Source organism: Dermacentor andersoni, chromosome 1 (assembly GCF_023375885.2).
Source record: "Dermacentor andersoni chromosome 1, qqDerAnde1_hic_scaffold, whole genome shotgun sequence".
Taxonomy (NCBI): Eukaryota; Metazoa; Arthropoda; class Arachnida; order Ixodida; family Ixodidae; genus Dermacentor; species Dermacentor andersoni.
Genome location: NC_092814.1, coordinates 231602375 through 231622053, shown reverse-complemented (window position 1 = coordinate 231622053; position 19679 = coordinate 231602375). Strand labels below are relative to the sequence as shown.

General features: G+C 48.0%; 1 protein-coding gene across 2 annotated transcripts in view; it reads right to left on the bottom strand.

Annotated features, from left to right (window-relative positions):
* The window catches only part of LOC126548503 (protein NDNF-like), a 258010-nt gene that overhangs the window by 116594 nt on the left and 121737 nt on the right, over positions 1–19679 (bottom strand). For both annotated transcript variants that reach the window (XM_050196718.3, XM_055063436.2), the window contains exon 2: positions 17541–17619. The gene's annotated coding sequence lies outside the window, so the exon portion shown is untranslated. The remainder of the gene's footprint in view (positions 1–17540; positions 17620–19679) is intronic.

Below are 19679 nucleotides of genomic sequence, written 5' to 3'. Positions count from 1 at the left end.
CGTCAGTCTCTGAGGTATTGCTTCAGAAATTGAAAGGGAAGCGGCACAAAAGAAGAGGCCTGAAGTTGTGCCGTATTGCCATAGAGTGGCTCACAATCTAAAGAATGTTGCCACTAGATACCAAATCCCAGTAGTGTTTTCTGCTCCTCAGAAACTGTCAGTGTTATGCAGCCGTATTTCAAGAACAAGTAAAAAACCAGATTGTGAAAATAACCAGGCGAAGGTTGTAGATTGCAGCGTCGGTGTGGTATATAAGATTCCGTTGTCATGTGGCAAAGTGCCTGTAGTGCAGTCAGGCCGCTGTGTTAACGAGCGCCTTAAAGAACATGAGCCATCCATACCGACAAGCACAGGTTCCCATTTACTTTAACATGGTAAAATATGCAAGTGCAAAGCTATGTTTCGTAATACTACGATTTTGAAAAAGAGCCGTGATACCACCGCCCGAGAATAATTGGAAGCTTTCTTCATTCAGTAATTGGGGTCGCAGTGCATTAGTGTGCCTTCTTTAACCTTGTACAGCTCTGAATATGGTTTTTTGGATTCTGTCGCAAGAATGCGCTCTGGTGATTGGATGTTGGTGGTTCCTGCACATGGTGCTCACTGCGCATGTTCCTCTAGATTTTGCTCTCTATAAAGGAGTGACGCAATAAAATGATGTCAGCTGAGAGTAGCGTCTTGCCCTGTCGTCTTTCTTGTGTCCGTTGTATTGCACTAAACAAAATAGTTATGTATTCACACCAACTAGCCCGCCATCGCATTGTGCTCAACTCTTGATCGTTTAAACCGGACTGACACTCCTATCCTATTCTCAGACACCTTTTTCAATCTCCATCTTCCAAGTACCCTGTCATCTATATACACTGGATTACTGCTCCATGAGAACAGCCACGGCCATTGCATGTAGGGCTTCTGACAATCAATCTAGAAGCATCCAGTCATCGTCTCCGATTAAGACCATTTTGTTGGAAATATCCTCACTATTATTACTTGTCCTTTGAATTGTGCTGGGGCCACCGGTATTTGCCGCATAGTGATATATCTTTCGCAAACGTACGTGCCAGCAGAGTTAATATGCTTCCTAATTGATAAATAAACGTATAGAAAATCAATAAGAGGTGTCAGGCACTTGCGAAAACGCGACTACCTTTCGGTATTTCGTCGTCATATTTCGTCGTCAAAGGGGCTATACGAATGTGCGGCGTCCACCCTCCTGTCCGACGCCATATCGCTGTGCGATTAGCGGATCCCAAGCGGTGGCGGCTGCAGTGCTCTGCTGCGCGCAGCAACGGACTGGCAGTGCCTCCTCCTCTTCGTGAACCGGAGAAGAAGAGACAACGTTCCTATTTTTAACAACATCAAAAAATGAAAGTGCGCCCAAGTAGATTCCGCCCCCCTCGAAGATCCCCTCCTCGGCGGCGCGTGTGCTGTCGTGACGGTTGCTCCGGACCGGAGCTCAAAGGGCCCTCAACGCGGGCGCGCGAGACTGTGCGTTACCGGATTCCCCCTGCCGAGGCAGCCTGGCTGTCTCCGGCTGCACGGCAATTACGTCTTTTCCTCGGCGTTTCTGCGGCCGCTATATCACCGCCCTGCTGCTGTTCACCAGCGAGACTGCTGAACTGGCGGCGCCGTGAGGGTGGGCTTCCTCGCACGGCCCAGCACCCAGCCCCCGCCCCTTTTCTCCCAGCCAGAGACGCGCGGCCGCTGCTGCGCCCCATTGTTCTCGAAGTGGTCATTTGTTGACCGGACGGAACGCCGGTTCGGTGTACTCCTTCCTGTCTGCTCCCATTGCACTCTTCTTCTGGCATTGGCCATGCGTTTCACCTTTTCTGTTTCTCTCCCCCTTTCCTTCTGATGAAAGCTCTTCGCGAAGCCGTTATCGCTGGCTCCGAGCTCTTTCCTTGGGAACAATGGCCCGATCATGTAGCGCACGAAAACAGAAGGAATCGAGGCCGGAACAAGGGCTTCTCGCAGGAGTGGCGACACCCCTCCTTAGAGTAGCGCGTTTCTCAGGGCGCAAAAAGAAAGAACAACCTGAAAAAGGCCATCTTATTCTCGCTTTCTTTTTTCCCCTGTCTACACTGCTCGTTTCGCGTTCTTTTCTCGGGGAAAGACCATTATGAAAGAAGAATGTCACTCTTTTTGTAAGGAACAAACAAGCGCACGCACAGCACTATATATAGGCTGACATTTGAGCAGGTAAGAAAGAGTGGAATCACGTAACTTTTCTGCAAGACAAAGGGGGGTGGGGGGGGGGGGCTGTGGCCCGTTGCTCCTATGTTTCGGCCTTTAATTTATTGAATGCGCACTCATATTTCTTCTTAGAGTTATCGATGACAATTTTATCAAACTGCTGCGATGTAACAGCTCTAAACGATGTAAAAACTAAGATTGCCAGGCTGTTACCGTCGATCCTCATCTTCTCTTCCTCCTTATCTTTGTTTTATTCTTAAGCTAACGTTCAGAGAAATGTGCTCGACAAGACCGCTAAGAAGAGGTACTCAGCGCTGCTGGAGTATACGGCGAATGCACATGAAGTTAACGTTGCGGAAGATCTTGTTGAATGCAACGACTAACCTCGGTTGTAACCTGGGGCACTGTTCTGTAATGACTATTTTAGTTTTGTATTCTTTCTGCCCTTCATTGCGAAATTTCAGCTGATAGTCGGCGCTTGTGTGTGTGTGTGTGTATGTGTTTTCCTTGTGTCCATGTTCTCTCCGTCTAACTTTTTAGACCACGAATGCTTACCATTTAGCTGAAGTTTCTGTCGTTTTAAGCCTCTTACAGTTACGCAGGAGGTCCGATGAGAACTGACATACGCCTTAGGGCGTAGTCGATAGCAGAGACCCTTCGTCTCGATCGCGACCAGCGGTACGCGAGCGCACACCTATCCTGTGCTGCGTCCTAGCACGGGTATAAAGATATCCACAATGCACCCGTTGAGCAAGGCTTCGCAGAGTGCTTAATGGGGGAGGGGGGGGGGGGTGGCGACTGCTCCGTGGCACGCCACGTGTTGTGCAGCACAATATGCCCGGAGCATAGTGTGCATACTGCGAGGAGGCACCAAATGGAGGACGATTTCCGCTGGCCAAAGTAATTTCCAGAACTAATGCATCCATCAACAGTTGGCCGAATGTACCCAGTCACCTTCATTAAAGACTTTAATGAGACATAAACGTGCTCATTCATAGCCTGCTATGTTGCTTACGGCCGCTTGTAAGCACTGAAAAGGGTATGTTGAGCTTCTATCGCGCAAGAAAGCACAATTGCTGGACAACTAAGGCGTTCTTTTTATTATTGTAGAGAACGATCCAGGCGCGGAGAGAACGAAGGAAGGTGGAGAGGTTAACCACATTAGCGTACTTGTGGCTACCTGTACACGAACAGAGGGGGGGGGGGGGGTTGCGGTGGAGTAGGTGAACCCATATAACATAAGGAATCTTACAGGGGGCTAGTTGGTTAAACATGCTAGAGTCCACGTACATAATAGTGCGTGTGTAATCGTCTCAATCTTTCCATTCGTTACTCTTGAGCAAAAACTCTTGTACTATAATACTTGACACAAAACATCAATCGCAGAACTTATGCTCTCTGTTAAGTACTATAGCATATTCTTCATATCCGCAAGCGATGTTTCCTACATATCTCACTCGTCATAGCAACGACCAAGTTGCCGCTCCACGCACTGAGAGTCATATGCCTATGGAGCGAGGACGACACCAAGCACTCGCAGTCACGCAGAGTTTTCGTTCAAAGCGCGACGTTTGCATTGCTGGCTGGTTTGAACCAGATACGGAAAGAAGTACGCTGGCTCTGAACACCCACTTCCGTGATACTGGGAAGCAAGAGGGCGTTTGACGCCGAAACGGTGCATAACAGCGCTTTCCGCTTCAGCTCATGTTATCGTTCACGTGATTCACATAGCAAAGATCCGGACATAACCAAGCCAGTCACTGAATCTGTGCACTGAGATATATACTTGGGCCTTGTTGGCAATACATAATTCGTTGTATGGTAGATACTGGACATGTCGGTAATGCACAATTCTACATTTATACAGTGAACTAAGCCTGTGGCACCACGAGACCCGCTATGTTCACGGCAGGGAAGGTTCCTTAATTCTTCCACTCAAGAGAAGCTAGATGCGGAAGAGACTATGCATGTAATGGTAGTTTAAATAGGGGGGAGAGCATCACCAGCCGTCGACTGCGCCCACAATAATCGTTGACAAGCTCCCAACCTAATTGGATTGCACTTCTAGGCCCATCTACCATCCAAACACTATAACAGTTTGACCTTCGATATTAGAAGAAGTGCATCTTCTCGCGCAAGCGTAAAATACGAAAGCACGATCGAAGATAAAAATATGAAATACCTGCTTGACATTGTATATTGTCGCACCCGATATGACGCGGCTTCGTGGTTCTGGGAGAAATGCTAAGAAGGACAGATTGCCGACTTGCCTGTATGCAACACCACCAGCCTCGTTACTTACCTGATAGATAAGAAAGAAGAAAAAAAAAACCAATACGAGGTTAGTTTTTATGCCAACTGCTATACGAATAGGCGGGGCACAAATGGGAACAGCAGAACGGTACATTTCTAATTTTAACAAATCCGCAAAGATCTCTGCAAATAAAGCTTCAGCTCAAATTACCAATTCTTTCAAGCTTTCAACTCCACGTGAATGCCGTTACACTATATAGCTTGGCGTCTGTAACCTGTATGCCAACATAACGAACAAAATAATATACCAACATCATAGCGAATGATTTAGGGGCCGTAATATAATATCTAAAATGAAGCTAGCTGCTAACCGACACATATGAAAAATAACATTAAAGCTGGAACAAACGCGGTAACTTATTTTCCGAAGTTTTTTTTTTTTTTTTTTTTAAGCTCTCAGGTACTGTCCGATTCATGGCTGATCCCCCAAAGTGGAACGCGCCATTTCACTAAGGAAGAACCAACCAACCGTAGCGTCTCCCTGTAACATCTGAGATAATGGCAACATTCGATCGAGCTACTTAATTGCTGATCGCGAGATAAATAAATGCATCGCAATCACAATTAAAGTTACCATATAGCAACAATGGCGGGCTTTTCCAGCGGGACAAAATTCCGGAAGCCACGGCTCCAAGCATGGGTCCTAAAAAGAGAACTTTGAGATCCTGCAGCCATACATCGCTTTCTTTATGATATTAAAAATATAACCCCCCCAAGAAGGGCCTCCAACAAAGTAGTAATTGGTCAGTCTACATATATATTTCGTGTTCCAACATGTGTTCCTTTAACAGCCGGATAGTAAACCGGACGTGCGTCTGGTTAACCTCCCTGCCTTTCCTCTTTTCTACTTCTCCCTCTCTCCGGATGCTTGTCTAACCCTGCCTATGTATCTCCAGCATCAGTTATATGTATGTGATCACGTGCGCTAGAGAGATACGATTAGTGATCATAATTATGTGGTTAGTGTAATTATGCGCATTACATTTGCGACCACCCACACGTCACCTGTCTGTCTCTAAAGCCATATCCGTCTTTGCGATCTGTACTTGAAGTGCACGGAGCTTCGGTCATGTGCCGTGGAACTGTAAATCTCTCAGTACACCTCTCGATTACCGTTGCCTAGCGTTTGCATCCTTTAAGGCGTTTGCGCTTTCCCCCCACTTTGCGGGGTCCGGCTGCTGTCATGGACGATGGGTCACGGATAATGAGGACTTGGACACTATATCTTCATTGGCCATGCTGTCATGGTGCACAGTCAGCAGGTAATCTCGGTTACCACTTACAAAGCGAAGCTTTTCTGACTTCATGCAGGGTGGGTTCGGTTCCATGTGTATAGTGTGTGCGATAGGCTCGGGGTTTCTGCCTACCGTATCTGCGACATGTGGAATAGCAAGTTGTTGGACTAGTTGGTTTGCCATGATTTTTGCAAAAGGGGAGCGCAGAAGTGTTGCGGAAAAAGGCGCGTCTTTCCTGTCCACGTCTCCTTTTTCCGCAACGCTTCTGCATGCGCTCCCCTTTGCAAAAATCTGCGATATTTGAACGGAATAAAGTTACGTTAGCGAGGCGGTTGCCGGTGAAAACGAGTTCAACTCCTTACTTTTGCATTTAGCCGACTAACAAGAACGGAATCTCTCGCAAACTATTCAGAAAGCTTCACTTAAACCGATTGTAGCAGCGCGCGGGATCGGCGTTATTTTTTACACACGCCATCGGTCGAAGAGCCACCGCCGGCGCTGCCTCCTAGAAGCGATAAAGCCCTTCTTGAAAACCACGCAACAAAGCGAACAAGTCGCATCCTCCGGTACCACGGCGCGAGTTGGTTCTCGGTCCGGGGCCGCGAACGCTGGCTCGGTGCCCGCGGGTGCAGACCGTCGCGACAACGTGAGATGCTCCGCGGCGCTGACGGAGGCGCCGGGCCGCGCGTGCTCGCACGGTCTCGCGACGGCTGTGTCGCGTGACCTAAAAGCGGCGCGTCTGTTAAAAACGCATTAACGACTGGGCACTCCGTGGAGATGCTCCGAGCGAAACTATCGAAGCAGCGCATCTGCTCCTCTCTCTTTCTCGCGACGCGCTGCGTGGTTCGGCCACGAGCGCGTGTCGGGAGTTCGTGCCGTACAGTTATGAGCGGGACTCGTCATCAAGCCTTCGCGTCTCGGTTTCAAGGAAAGGACGGACGGGCGCTGTGCCCGTTTCGTTCTGACAAATTGCGCGGCTCTGCTCCCACAACTCTCGGCACAAACGAAGAGTGATTAATGAAGTAGTCCTCTTTCCGGAAATTGCCCTGCTGAGTCACTGCCGATGGAATTGGGCTTGAATGGGAGGAGCACGCCCAGTACGCTGTTGAAGGAAAGGAACGAGTCGAAACGACAGAACGAGAAACGAATCATTGAAGGGCCGTCTATCTGCCTAGCGCGCTGTAAACCGATTTACACCCTTAGACGTCCTACAGTGTTGAACAAAATTACACCCTTTGGGTCGTACCCACACTCTAAAAAATGTTTACGCCATTTGGGGGCGTATATCTGCCACACAACGATAATCGTCATCCGCCTTGCTTGCATTTCCTTTATTGAAAACGTCGAGAATCCTCTGTCATGCTGATAACGCGCATGCCATTCGTGACGTGGAAGCACCGGGCTTGCAGCGTTCAAGAAAGCAAATGCGCACAAGACAGATTACATTTATTGTTGTGTGGCAAGATACGACTCAAAGGGCGTAAACTTTTCTTACACTCTAAAATAAAATTACACCTTTTTGCCACACAACGATAATCGACATCTGTCTCGTCCGCATTTCCTTTCTATAACGCGGCGGGCCCGGTACTTCCCAGTAACGAACGTCATGCGCGTTATCAGCATGACAGAGGATTCTCGACAGGAAAGTAGCGAGCGCAGCATTTTCAAGGAAGGACACGCAAGCAAGGCAGATGACGATTATCGTTGTGTGGCAAATATACGCCCCAAAGGGTGCACATTTGTTTAAGAGTGTACACTCTTATAAAGTTTCCACATTTTGGGGCTTGTTTCACAACGATAATCATCATCTGCTTTGCTTCCGTTTCCTTTCTTGAAAGCTCCATGCTCGCTACATTCCTGTCGAGAATGCTCTGTCATGCTGATAACGCGCATGCCGTTCGTGACGTGAAAGTACCGGGCTCGCAGCGTTCAAGAAAGGAAATGCGGACAAGACAGATGATGATGATCGTTGTGTGGCAAGATACGACCCAAAGGGTGTAATTTTGCTTAACCCATTAAAGACCAGCGTGACCATATGGTCACGTTAGTCTTCACAGTGGATTTCAATTAATTAGGATTAACAAAGCGGCACCAAAATCGCCTTTGACGTGCCGTTTGACAGATTAGAGTTCCCTTTATGGATACCAAGTGGCAGCAGCTGTCAGTCGTTTTGTAGGAGCCCCTCGCAAAGGCGGGAATAAGTGTTGCTCTGCGAGTAGCGTTGCCATGCATCGCTTCAAGGGGTAAGTGTGTTTTTCTTTCACTAATTGTTTAAGCAATAATCAGATATCCTTACCTCCGTATTGTCCTTTGAATATGTGACCTTCGATGAGCATTTGTGAAAGATTAATGTTTGATTTATCCATGAACGAACGTGTTATCTTGCGCGTTGCCATATGGTCACGCTGGGCCTTTAGGCTACCGAACCTTTTATTTCTTTAACTGCATTCTGATCTCTTGCACCTCTGCTGCCGCGTTCTCGCAGTGGTTATTTTTTATTTTATTGTCTGAATAGGTTCATGTTGGCAAAAATAGCGAAGATAGTCGTAGAGGAAGATGACGTCGTGTCAGTGATGTATATCGAGCCGCCAGAGGCTAGCACCTATTCGGATGAAGACGCGGTCGATGAAGACTCAGGTGGGCTCATTGACAATCTAAGCAGGTAGCAGCTATGAGCCGGTGCTGAAACGCGGAAAGCCTATCCGTTTCGGGTATAAAGTATGGTGCCTAAATGCCAAGAACAAATACCTTGTAAATTTCAAAGTGTATCAAGGCAAGCAGGGGAGATCCCGGAACATCTGAAAAATATGAAAAGGACTTCGGAAGAGCAGCGGTGCCACTTCTTCAAATGGTGGAAGAACTCGCAGCAGAGACGCACGACTTTCCTTTCTTTTTCTATTTCGATAATTTATTCACAAGCATGAAGCTACTCAGGCATCTCAAGCCACAGGGCTACGAAGGCACGGGCACAGTGAAGCAGAACCGTGTTCCCAAAGAGTGCCCTATCGCTTGACCAGAATTCGTCAAGTGCCAACCTCGCGGGCACGAAGATCCCGTGCTGAGCGACAATGGGATAATTGCTGTCCTCTGGATGGACGATTCTCTAGTAACGATCGTAAGCACCATTCACGGCGTAGAGCCAATGTCATCTGCAGACAGGTACTCTCGTGTTGAGAAGAAGCGAATCAAGGTGACCCGTCCAAACACTGTTGCTCAGTACAAGTTTTATAGGAGGTACGCACCAGATGGAGGCAAATGTAGGTGCCTATAGGATTGCAATCCGTGGCAAAAAGTGTTGGTGGCCGATTTTCACTTGACTTTGTAATGTATCTATCAGCAACGCTTGGGCGCTAATTTGTAGCACAGGGCTCAACGTGACGCAGGTGGAATTCCGCAGGCAAATTGCACAAAGCTACTTGATGCGATGGGACAATAAGCCTAGACGACCTGGTCAACACAGAATCCCAAAGACTGGTGATTGATGTCCTGAATGGTACACGGTGTGACCAAGCGGCCCACTTCGTTGCAACAATACCTAATGGCAAGAGGTGGAGGTGTGCATGAGATAATTGCAACAGCGCGGTGCACACACAATGCACAAAGTATGACGTCGGCATGTGTATTCCATTATTTAAACCATATCACACTAAATAAGTGCTCGGCTATTCGCTATGTATGTTTTTTGTGATGTTTCATGGCTTGAAATAAATGTTTTTAACTTTACATATTTTGCTGTAGCGTAAGGGCCCAGTGTGACCATATGGTCACGGGCTATATTTCAAAAACTAATTAGGCAAGAGTAATAAATTCTTGCATGTGAATTATTAGTATAAAGGTATACGCTAGTATATTAGATTTATTTCAAGATAGAAAGAAAAAAAAGAAACCGGTCCCTAATGGGTTAAGAGTGTAGACAGAAAGCGCCCTTAAGGGTGCAAATCAGTTTACACTGCACCGTCACATCGCCTTCCAAAATAGCATGCTTGCAAGGTTTCTATCAGACCGAGGCACTCGGTATTAATTAAACAACTATTGTTATAGACTCGCTCACATAAAAAATAAAATCTTGGTGATACAGTGAAATAAACGACGGCGTACTCGTACGCTGACTAACAGAAATAGTGACAAATTCAAAACTGTTTATTTTCAGGCTATAAGTGGAGACGCCCAGGCTCTGCGCATTGATGCATAGCCCATCGAACGACCTTTCCTGACGTGTACCTAAATGATACCGCATCGCAGAAGCGCGGGACTGCAGGGCCCAAGCCACGCTACGGTCGCTTTGGCTTGCTCAATAGCGCGCGGCCGGCTTCACAGACGAGCTCCTCTTTCTGTTTATTGACGAAAAGCAGCGCGTGATGGAGATCCGGTGGCGGTGCGCGCACGGAGGCCCTCATCAGCGTCCGTTGCTTCCCGCCGCTACGACAGCGCCCTTGTTTCGTATCCGTGCGTCTCCTGAAAGCCGGATATTCGTGTTTCCGACCCAGACGCCGCGCGGTTTAAGCAGGAAACCGAATTGTTGCAATTTTTTGCGGACCAACGTGCCATAGGAGGGGGGCTCCCAGCGTTCGGGCATCACCGCCCTGTGCTGTGGCGTGCGTGACCTGCGCGCGCGGTTCCCGTGTCGCGGGACCCCCTCGTGCGACTGAAGCGCCTGCCACCGCCGCCGCTCGTGAGTCGCGTGTTTCTTCCAGTGTCACGTACGCGTTGCATGCTCACAGGCTGCGTGCCTTGAAAGCCGCTAGGAGAGAGCAAGTCGACCAAGAAGACATGAATTATGTACGCCGCCTCCAGGTGCTTTTCACGGTATCGCTGGAAGGAGGCCGCGAGGGCTTCCTGCGCGTATATACGTCACGACTGAGTGATCTACCTCGGAAAAGAAGAAGACAGATTTTCTTGCCGTCTATGTGGATTTTGTACTTTTGCTTCGTTTTATCGACACTAATCCTCCTACAATACGACCGCACCGGTGCTTGAGTTAGTGGCGTCAGAAGCAACCCCGCAGTGCCGGTTTTAGCCTCCTCATACCGGACCGTTGGACCGTTGCTCGACCACATCCCAGGACTATACTTATTGGTGCCTTCACTCGCAGCTGACCCTCCAGCATAAGGTCCCCGAAGGTGCAGGTCATATAGCGAGTGTTGTCGAGTGAGTTGGCACAACTGTCCGATTACCTGCCATGATAATTGTGTCTGCGAGGACCGCGCACATTCACTGAGCTCTTTAGGGGCTTTCAGATATGTTAACGTAGCGCAATAGTTCTAATGGGAAGAAGCGCCTGCAAACGCCTTTTGTAACCAAATAAAACATGCAGACTGTGCAGCATGCAGTTATCGGCGGTGTCCCGTGTAAGAGTTGGCGGTCGTAGTTGTAGGGAGGACCTTGACTCTTCGTCGGGACTTAGGCGTGCAGGATTTATTTACAGTATTTACAGTTTAAACAAGAGATACATTTACACAGTCTAGCGTGACTCCCAAATGGAGCCCGCAAGACGAAGCATACAGCAAACGAGCACACAGCTCACGAGTACGATCACAGAGCACACTATCGACGACGAGCACACACTAGCAGCCGACAACAGCCGCTTATAACCACTTCGTGTTCCCTAGATCCCTAGGTGAGACAAAAACGTTCGTCCAGGCATCGTAAACAAGCCGCCTCGCTTCGGGACGGTTTACACGCACACACTTCCGCACACACACTTCTTTGCGCGAGGTTCACGGTCCGGAGCCGAACGTCAGACGGACTTCGTAGAACTAGGGGCTTGTGTCAAGAAAGGTGCCTTTTATTCCCCGAGCTGACCCCCGCAGCGTGGCCGTCGTGGTGTCCATTGTCTTGCGTCCCCGTAGCCAGGTGGTCACGCCCGACCCCAGCCGGCGCCTCTAAATTACAGAGCTGCCGTAGTCCGCAGCTCTCTGAAGTAAGTTCATGGTTGGTTAGCGCTGTCCTCGCTGGTTCTCTGTAGGGCGCCCCCACCACGGGTTGATTGAAACACGTGCAGCGGGCTGAAATAGCTTTGCAGAGCAGTACCCCTGCAGGCCGATACTAACACCCGTCACACACCGGACTTGCTGGGTTGCTCGAGTGAAGGAGACCAGGCACTAGTACGGTGGCAAAGATTTGACTCCCTCGGGTTGTCGAATACATCGAGGGCGATTCTTTACAGAAATTTGTTCTTATTTCCGTGATTTTATTTTTCACGACATAAACACCTTTTGCTTGCAGTCCTTCGTTAGCAATTAAATGCCAACTGCAGGAAACTTTTAGGTCGGCAAAATTCGTCAAAATGGGTAGCACCCATTCTCGAAGTATCTTGGCAAGCTGAACGTCTCGCAATTCTCCAATGAAAAAAAAATAGAAGCATTTAGGCAGCATCTCACAAGGCGACACCGGTACCTGGCAGTTAGCAAATGCAGAACCCAGCAACCAAGATCGAGTGGCGCCCTGATTTCGAAGGCTGCCAGGTGCTGTACCGGTTGCTGCATGGCGCGCCGGTGCGCGCGAACGCTGAGAACCGCGTCATGCGGCAACCGGGCTCCTCTCTCGAGCTTCTTTCTGGACACATGGCGCCATCTAGTGGCGCTGCCCAGAAGGCCGCGCGTGGCCTCCGAGACGAGAAGCGTGGCGCGAAGCGTGCGAACTTTGAGAATCGTTCCCTCGCTTGCCGTCCACCCTGTGGCATATACTCAGCGACCCAAGTTGGCGAGAGGTTCATTGAAGATCGGCATATGCCCAGTGCATTTAAGGCGCAGGCCGCTAACGCATCGCGTTGCTGTCCTTGAAGAATCCTTTTGACGTGGGTTCGATTCCGCGAAGCGTAAGAGACATTTAAAGCATCTTTTTTTATCATTGTAGAGCAGTACATTCCCAGTGGCAATACCCTGTAACCGAAGTTGGTGAAAAAAAGATTCATTGAAGAACAAAACACACCTACTGGCACATATCCAGTGCTCCAAGTCGGCGTCAAAGAGTTCCATTGAACAGCGGTAACTACCCTGTCCCGCATCTACAGTGACCCATGTCGGCGTGAAAGAGGTTCGTTGAAGAGCGGCACATGTGTACACACTGCCACATACTCAGTGGCACAAGTTGGTGCGACGGTTGGCATACATACATACACACATACATACATACATACATACATACAGAGCTTCCGGAAAATGCCTGAGGTACCCTTAGAATGCTAACGCATTACAATGAGAACATGTGTACATAAAACTCCATCATGCTTGGTGGTATCTCTAAAGCCGTGTGTTTAGTCCAGTAACTTGTAGAAAGACTATAGCTGCTTTTGTTATCACGGCTGCGCTGTTTGCCTCATGCCAAGAACCCTAAACAAACCCAGTTAAAGAGTCAATAAATTTTTCCGTGTGAATGTTTAGACATTTCATTGTGTAATTTCCATGGTCTCTTAAACTTTACTTGGCCAGCGGGACCTAGAAATCTGGTGCAGTATTCGTGCATGTCTCTTTCATGAAAGCGTTTCTTAATTTACTGGTGTTTAGGAGGAGCCGACCATTCACGACAGCGATAGGCGTGACACGAAGACCATGGCTAATCGTGGATGACAGTTACAAAAAATTTTATTCCTACGCTTTAAAACAATGAACGCAGCTGCGAAACTTGAACGCTACATTCGTGTCGAATGGGAAGGCAGCAGATAAAGTCGTGTAACTACTGGTAGCTGCTCGTTCCCCAGAAGCAATACGCAATTGTTTTCTTCGCTTGTTGGTCTCAAATAAAAATCACGGAAGAACGGCTCTAAAGAAAGCGTGTGAAAATTTCAAGAGCATTTCACGACGGGGAGCACTATGGCAGAGGCCGATAGCTTCTCCACTCAGCGCGAATCGCTCGTGTCAGACGCTTGGGTTAAGGCTTCCCTTGATTTCACGAGCTTTCTTTGTAGACCGAAAAGCAGCAGTTACCGATGCAGCAAGATTTGGTCTTCCGTTTGCGCGCAGCGTCAAACGGCTGCGGCTTGCGCAGCGACAGTGTTTTTTTTTCTTTAGGCGCGCTATATTCACGAGAAATGGTGCGTTTCTTATGCATCTGTAGGTTGTGTACGTTCTGGAACATTTTGCAATGGAACAGAAAAACGAAACGAAATAAATAGTTTTGCATGAGTTCCAACTTTTAGGTTTACCTGTTGCACACAAGCATCTAGCGGAACTATTTACCGTTCAGATACGGAGAAAACCCTGCTCCGGTGAGTGACTTATGAAAGGAAAAAAGAAGGATAATTCTGTTTGGCATTTTTGCCGTTCTGTCGTAGCTTTTTTTTATTGAAATGAAAATAAAAGAAAGAGATGTAGTCACCTTATAATGGTGACGGCTACTCCTTTTCTCATAGCGGCAACAACGATATAAAAAAATATGTAAGAAAATGAGAAGAAATCACGTCCATAGCGTCAGAACTCCACAGTACACAGTCCTATGCACCCGTGAACATAACAATAAGAAAGTCAAATGCAAATTGCATCACAATGAGTTTGTAAACAGTCACGAACACATACAAAAGCCCGTGATGTAGATTGCGATGAGCATATAAACAGTATAACACGTAATATACAAGCGCTAGTAAATACAAATAATAGTAACAAGTTATAGTAACATTCTGTGATTATTCAGTACAGTATCTAGTACTTGTTAAGGATGCCTGCTTCTGTGTAAAAACGCTCAAGTGCGCTCAATGCTTTTCGCTGTGCTATTTTCGATGGCCATGGGCCCAGCAATTTCGCGAATGAGTAAGGCCGGTGAGGATCAATGGACTGCAACTCTTGTTCTAGCTGCCGTCCTTGCATCGTGTGTATGGGATATTCGAGGAGTAGATGGTGAACATCCTCATCGTCGTGGCAACAGGAGCAGGCCGGAGGAGAAGCCCGTTTTATGCTATATAGAAAATGTTTGGTGTATGCTGTCCCAAGGCGCAGTCGATGAATTAGTGTCTCGGTACTTTTCGAAAGTTCTACATCCAGCTGGTATTTGAGTTGAGGGTCCACTTCGTAAAGAATTGATTCCTTAGTATGTTTATTAAACCAAGTTGACATACACAAGTCCTTCTTTAGTACTCTCAATATGCGTTTCGTGTCCATTGGTGATAAAGGGATCAGTTGAATTTCTCCATCTTTATGGGCAGATTTTGCCAACGAGTCCGCTAGTTCGTTGCCTGCTATACCAGCATGTCCCGGGACCCACTGTAATATCACTTCATATTTCCTTTCATTAGCCTGGGTTAAACTGTTCAGTGCTGCGTATGTTATTCGTGCGTGTGGTTGGCTGTCATCAATATCTTCATGACATGCTAAAGCCGATAAGGAGTCCGTGCAAATTACCCACTTTGTTGGTGTCCCATATGTTTCGATAAAATAAGTGGCTTGGAGAATTGCCACTAATTCCGCTGTTGTTGGTGACGACGTGCGTTCTAGTCGACAAGCGTACTCTACCTCTAAGAATGGTATAACATAAGCTGCATAACATAAGTGCTTGTCAAATAGGTGATGTAACGCTAATTGTTTCGCTGCTAACGTGGAAACGTCGCTTTTATTTTTAAGCCCCTCGATTGATGTTTCTATTTTCAGCGCCTGCAGAAGCCATGGTGGGTAGCAGAGGTCCGAGTGCCAAAAAGCTGATCGTGGAATTCGTGATTTATGCTCCTGAAACATGGCGTGTATCTGGGCACCCGGACAGTTCTCTATCAGATAGATAAATCGGCGCGCAGAATGCTGGGTAGAAATTCTGAAGAGATGTCGGCATGTTTCCAAGCTGCGAATTACGGTGAAATGTGGTTCCCTTGCTTCTGCAATAGTGAGGCGACTGGATGTATTCTGCTCAGTCACATTGTGTGTGCCTTTCTTTTTATTTTGCCATACCGTTGGTATTTCATGAGAGGAAACAGGTAGAGTTGTTCAAGTAGCATCGCTGTATAGGGAGCTATCTGAAACCGGACACACAGCTATGTTCCCTGCAATTTTACATATCCATTGAGCTTCATCTTCTGTTCCATAATTTCAGCTTACAAAGAAGCAAACAACCGCATGACTAGCACGGTACTATGTAGCTCTCCTCTCTTTCTTACTGTATTGACTAATGCAACCGTGCAGTTCTTGTGATTTCGGGATTTTAACGAATGATTAGGCACCTCACCGTTGCACTTCGTCAATTATAGCGATGAATGCACGGTAGCTGTTCAGCACGCAAACTTACAGATATGCAATTGACATTACTACCCCTCGCTTTAGGCAGACAAAACGGCTACAGGTGATGGATAAGGCATAAGGTAAAATGGGGTACCAAAAAAAGAACAAACGAGAAAAAAAAAAAGAAAAACGAAAGTCGCCGCAAAATGCAATGCGCTAAGCTGAAATGAACGATTCCGTGCTTGAGGCTGAATGTATTGTTTGTCGTACAGCTCGTCCGAGGAACAGGCAGCGCTGCGCAATTTTAGTGCTAGCCGGACCAAAAGCTAGCTGACGCATTGGGCCCTGCGTGCGAAAGAGATGCGGCATTGCACATGTGCAGGTGATAATTGGTGGATAGTCGACCATTCCTTTACCGTACGTGAAGCACTTGTGTCAGCCATATTTAAAAAAAAAATACTCGTTGCAGATGCGGGCGCACCCCGCGTGATGCGATTGTCTACCAGGAGTCTCTTGGTTGAGGAACTTCAATAATGTTTTTACTGCCGTTATACACACTGCTTATTTACTGCCGTTATCCACACTGACCCACTCGGAGCACCAATTCGGTCTGGAGTGTTAGCCTCACCGCCTTGAGCGCAGGTGCGTTCTTGTAATAAATACGTAGATCAGGCCAAGGTTTCTGATCTGAGCTCTGACCGCTGTTCGAGACCTGGTACCGAAATCGCTAAGCATTTCGTTCGCAAGTGTTATTTGACATATGCTGGCTGCCTTCGTTAATATTATGTCCAGCATCAGAATTAGCTAGAAAATACTTTTACGAGCAATTCTAGCGTAAGAGCTTCTTGTGAATACGGGTCCTGAACTTTCTCTTCGCAACCAGTGTCAGTAGCGTAGATAAAACCCACCATGACCCTACGCTTGCGGCGCCGCCGCCAGAAATGCCCGAACATGCATGGGCAGGTGCCTCGGCTCGTCATTTTCGGAGTTGCCAAGGATCATTGAATTGTGACCCCCTATGCTGGACATCGGCCGCAAGTCTGGCTAACGTGCATACAGAGGTGTATCTGTTTTCCTTCCCACTAAACAACGCAGTATTTATGCATGTTTGCGGTGTCTATTACCTGCAGGACACGCTGGCTCGATTACCACATGCGTGGCTCGTGGCTTCAGCGGACTCCGGCGTGTGGCTCTAGGAGGTGATTGCACCGCAAGTTGGGCTACCAGGGGTCACGACGCCAGGGTAGCGCCCTTGCTCGCTGCCTTGGCGTCTGTGCCACGCCACTGTGGCCCCTTCAGGCACCTTCGTAGGCGCAGCGCGTACAGTACGGCTCGAGCCTCTCCGCATCACCCTCCCTACTTTATTTTCTGTCCGTCTTTCTTTGTCACTTCTTGTGAATCTCGTTTCACCACGGTCGGCGCAGCAGGCAAGCGAGGCCGTCTCCCGCCCGGGCTAAACATAGTCCCGCTGGATTTAAACCAGACGCTGCCTTTGTGCGCGGCCGCTCTCCTACCAGGGCGCGCTCGGCTGCCGCGTGGCCAGGCGCGGAGGCGGTCCGCGCATACGAGGGCCGGCGCGTCCAGATTCCGGCTGCGTTGTTGCTTTCGCGCCCTCTGTGTGTCTCGATGCGCGCAGGCGCCTCGAAGGCCTGGCTTAACCTACTTTTTCTCGGACCGCGCGCTGCTCCTCCTGCTCCTTTTTGTCCGCTGTCACGGCACGCTCCAGGTGAGGCGTCGGCACCCTGCGAACAGAGGGAAAGACGAGGCCCGAGATGAAATGAGCAGCGCCCAATATAGTTTTAGGAATCGGGAATCGGAGAAACAGGAAAATGTCGAGTGGTGCCAAGTATACGAGCCCTCTGCAGGTACAACAACCTGAACAAATAACCAGAAGGAAGCGCGCGAGCCAAGCGGCATGCTCTCTCTCGTCGGAACGGAGAAATTCCTTCCAGTCTGCTAGAAAATGAACAAGAACCGACAGGGAAGCAGTAGAGACAAGCAGCAGACGCTGATGGCGTTTGTGGACGGATATTTATATTTGCTAAACTATATATACAGGGCCGAGGTGCCTCAGATCTTTTAGTTTTCGGGGTTCTGCCCAGCCTCCCCTACTCAGGGAAAAGTCATGCGCGAAACAAGCAAGAGGAAAAAACACGAAATAAAAACGGCAACAATACCAGCAAGGAAGAGAAAACGCCCGAGTTAAAAGCGGTCTTGGTCTTGCTTTGCTCTTGAGAGAGGTCATGCAGTCACGATTTTTTTCGTTTCGCTCGAACACTTAGCGCTGTCCATAAAAGCTCGCGCAGTGGGCACTGTTGGGGGTGTTGTGAAGGACACAGGGGAAACGCGTACTCGTGCGGGAAGTGTTTGGTGAGCTTTTCTTTCGCGAAGCTGCGGAACACGTCGTCTTGGGCAGATCAGAAATTCTATAGGCGTGTTATTCCCTACAAGTGCAGCAACACCGTCCGTTAGTTAGGCAGAGTGTGTTGGGCGTTTCGTCGCATGTGGGAGCCTTATCCACATCATTTTCTCTCTTCTCTCACTTTCCTGCGAATGAATGTCCCTAAAATGTCCTTGAATGCCCTTGAATGAAAATTGCCGTGCGACTAGACGCTCGAGGCACCTTGCGTGTATTCGCGGCCTCCTTTGACGACCGGAAAAACACTTTTATGTAGAACGTATTGAGCAACAGAAAGCTGTATCGGGAGTTTTTCATGTTCCTCTAAAATTTTGCTCATTGATGTTTTTCATCTAATCATAATAATTGAGAATATACCTAATTTATTAAGATCAAATATATGATTAGGCGGTATGAAACAAAAATTATCTAAGTATCTCCAAGCGATGGAAAACATTACCTTGGTTCTGTCCAGCTACGTAGCATTTGCATATTTTTTAGGTTTGGCTCAAGTTAATTGAAACACTCTTATGCAGTATTTGATATCGAGAGTGTGAGTGAGGCTAACGGTCCTGGCATGGAACGAATTTACAATGAAAAAAGTAACTCAAAGAAAATTAATATCAGAAAGCGCAGGGTCGTCCGAAGTCACACGGATGATGTTTACACCAATTCATCTAAACTACATCATATCCAGGCGACGCGCGCGGACGCTATAACGCCATAGTTATATTTCTATGTAAAAGACGTGCAAGAAGGCGGAAATATCTTGCCATTCAATTCTGCGGTATTAAATGTCAAAACCACCATATTACTATGAAGCACGCCGTAGTGGGGTACTCCGGGTTAGTTTTGACCACCTGGGGTTCTTTAACGTGCACCCAATGCAGAGTACGCAAGCGTGCTCGAATTTCGCCCCCCATTGAAATGCGGCCGTGTGCTCAGCAGCGCAACGCCAAAGTCATTACGACACCACGGCCGGTATGTTTCGTCACTCCACTTCCTCTTCAGCAAAATTTTAAACTGCGCGAGGAAGACAGAACATGAACAGAAACATAGACGCACACACGAAGCGCAGATGTCATGTCCTGTCTTCTTCGCGCAGTTTAAAATTTTCCTGAATCTATGAACCGACTAGCCCAACAACATGCCTTACTCCACTTCCTCTTGTTTAGCCAATAAGTGCACATTGCAAGCGACACTGTCGACGGAGAGAGAAATATGACAGGTCGAACAGGAAGGTTAGCCAGGGCAAATGCCCGGTTGGACATCAGTGCACCTAGCAGTCACGAGCTGAAAATAAGCGTGGTTGTTATAGGAAGGCGTCGTTTCTCGCTTCTATCTCTACAGCAAGGCAACAAAATATAAAAGTCCCGAAGAAATAGGTTATAGGCCCCTAGCCTT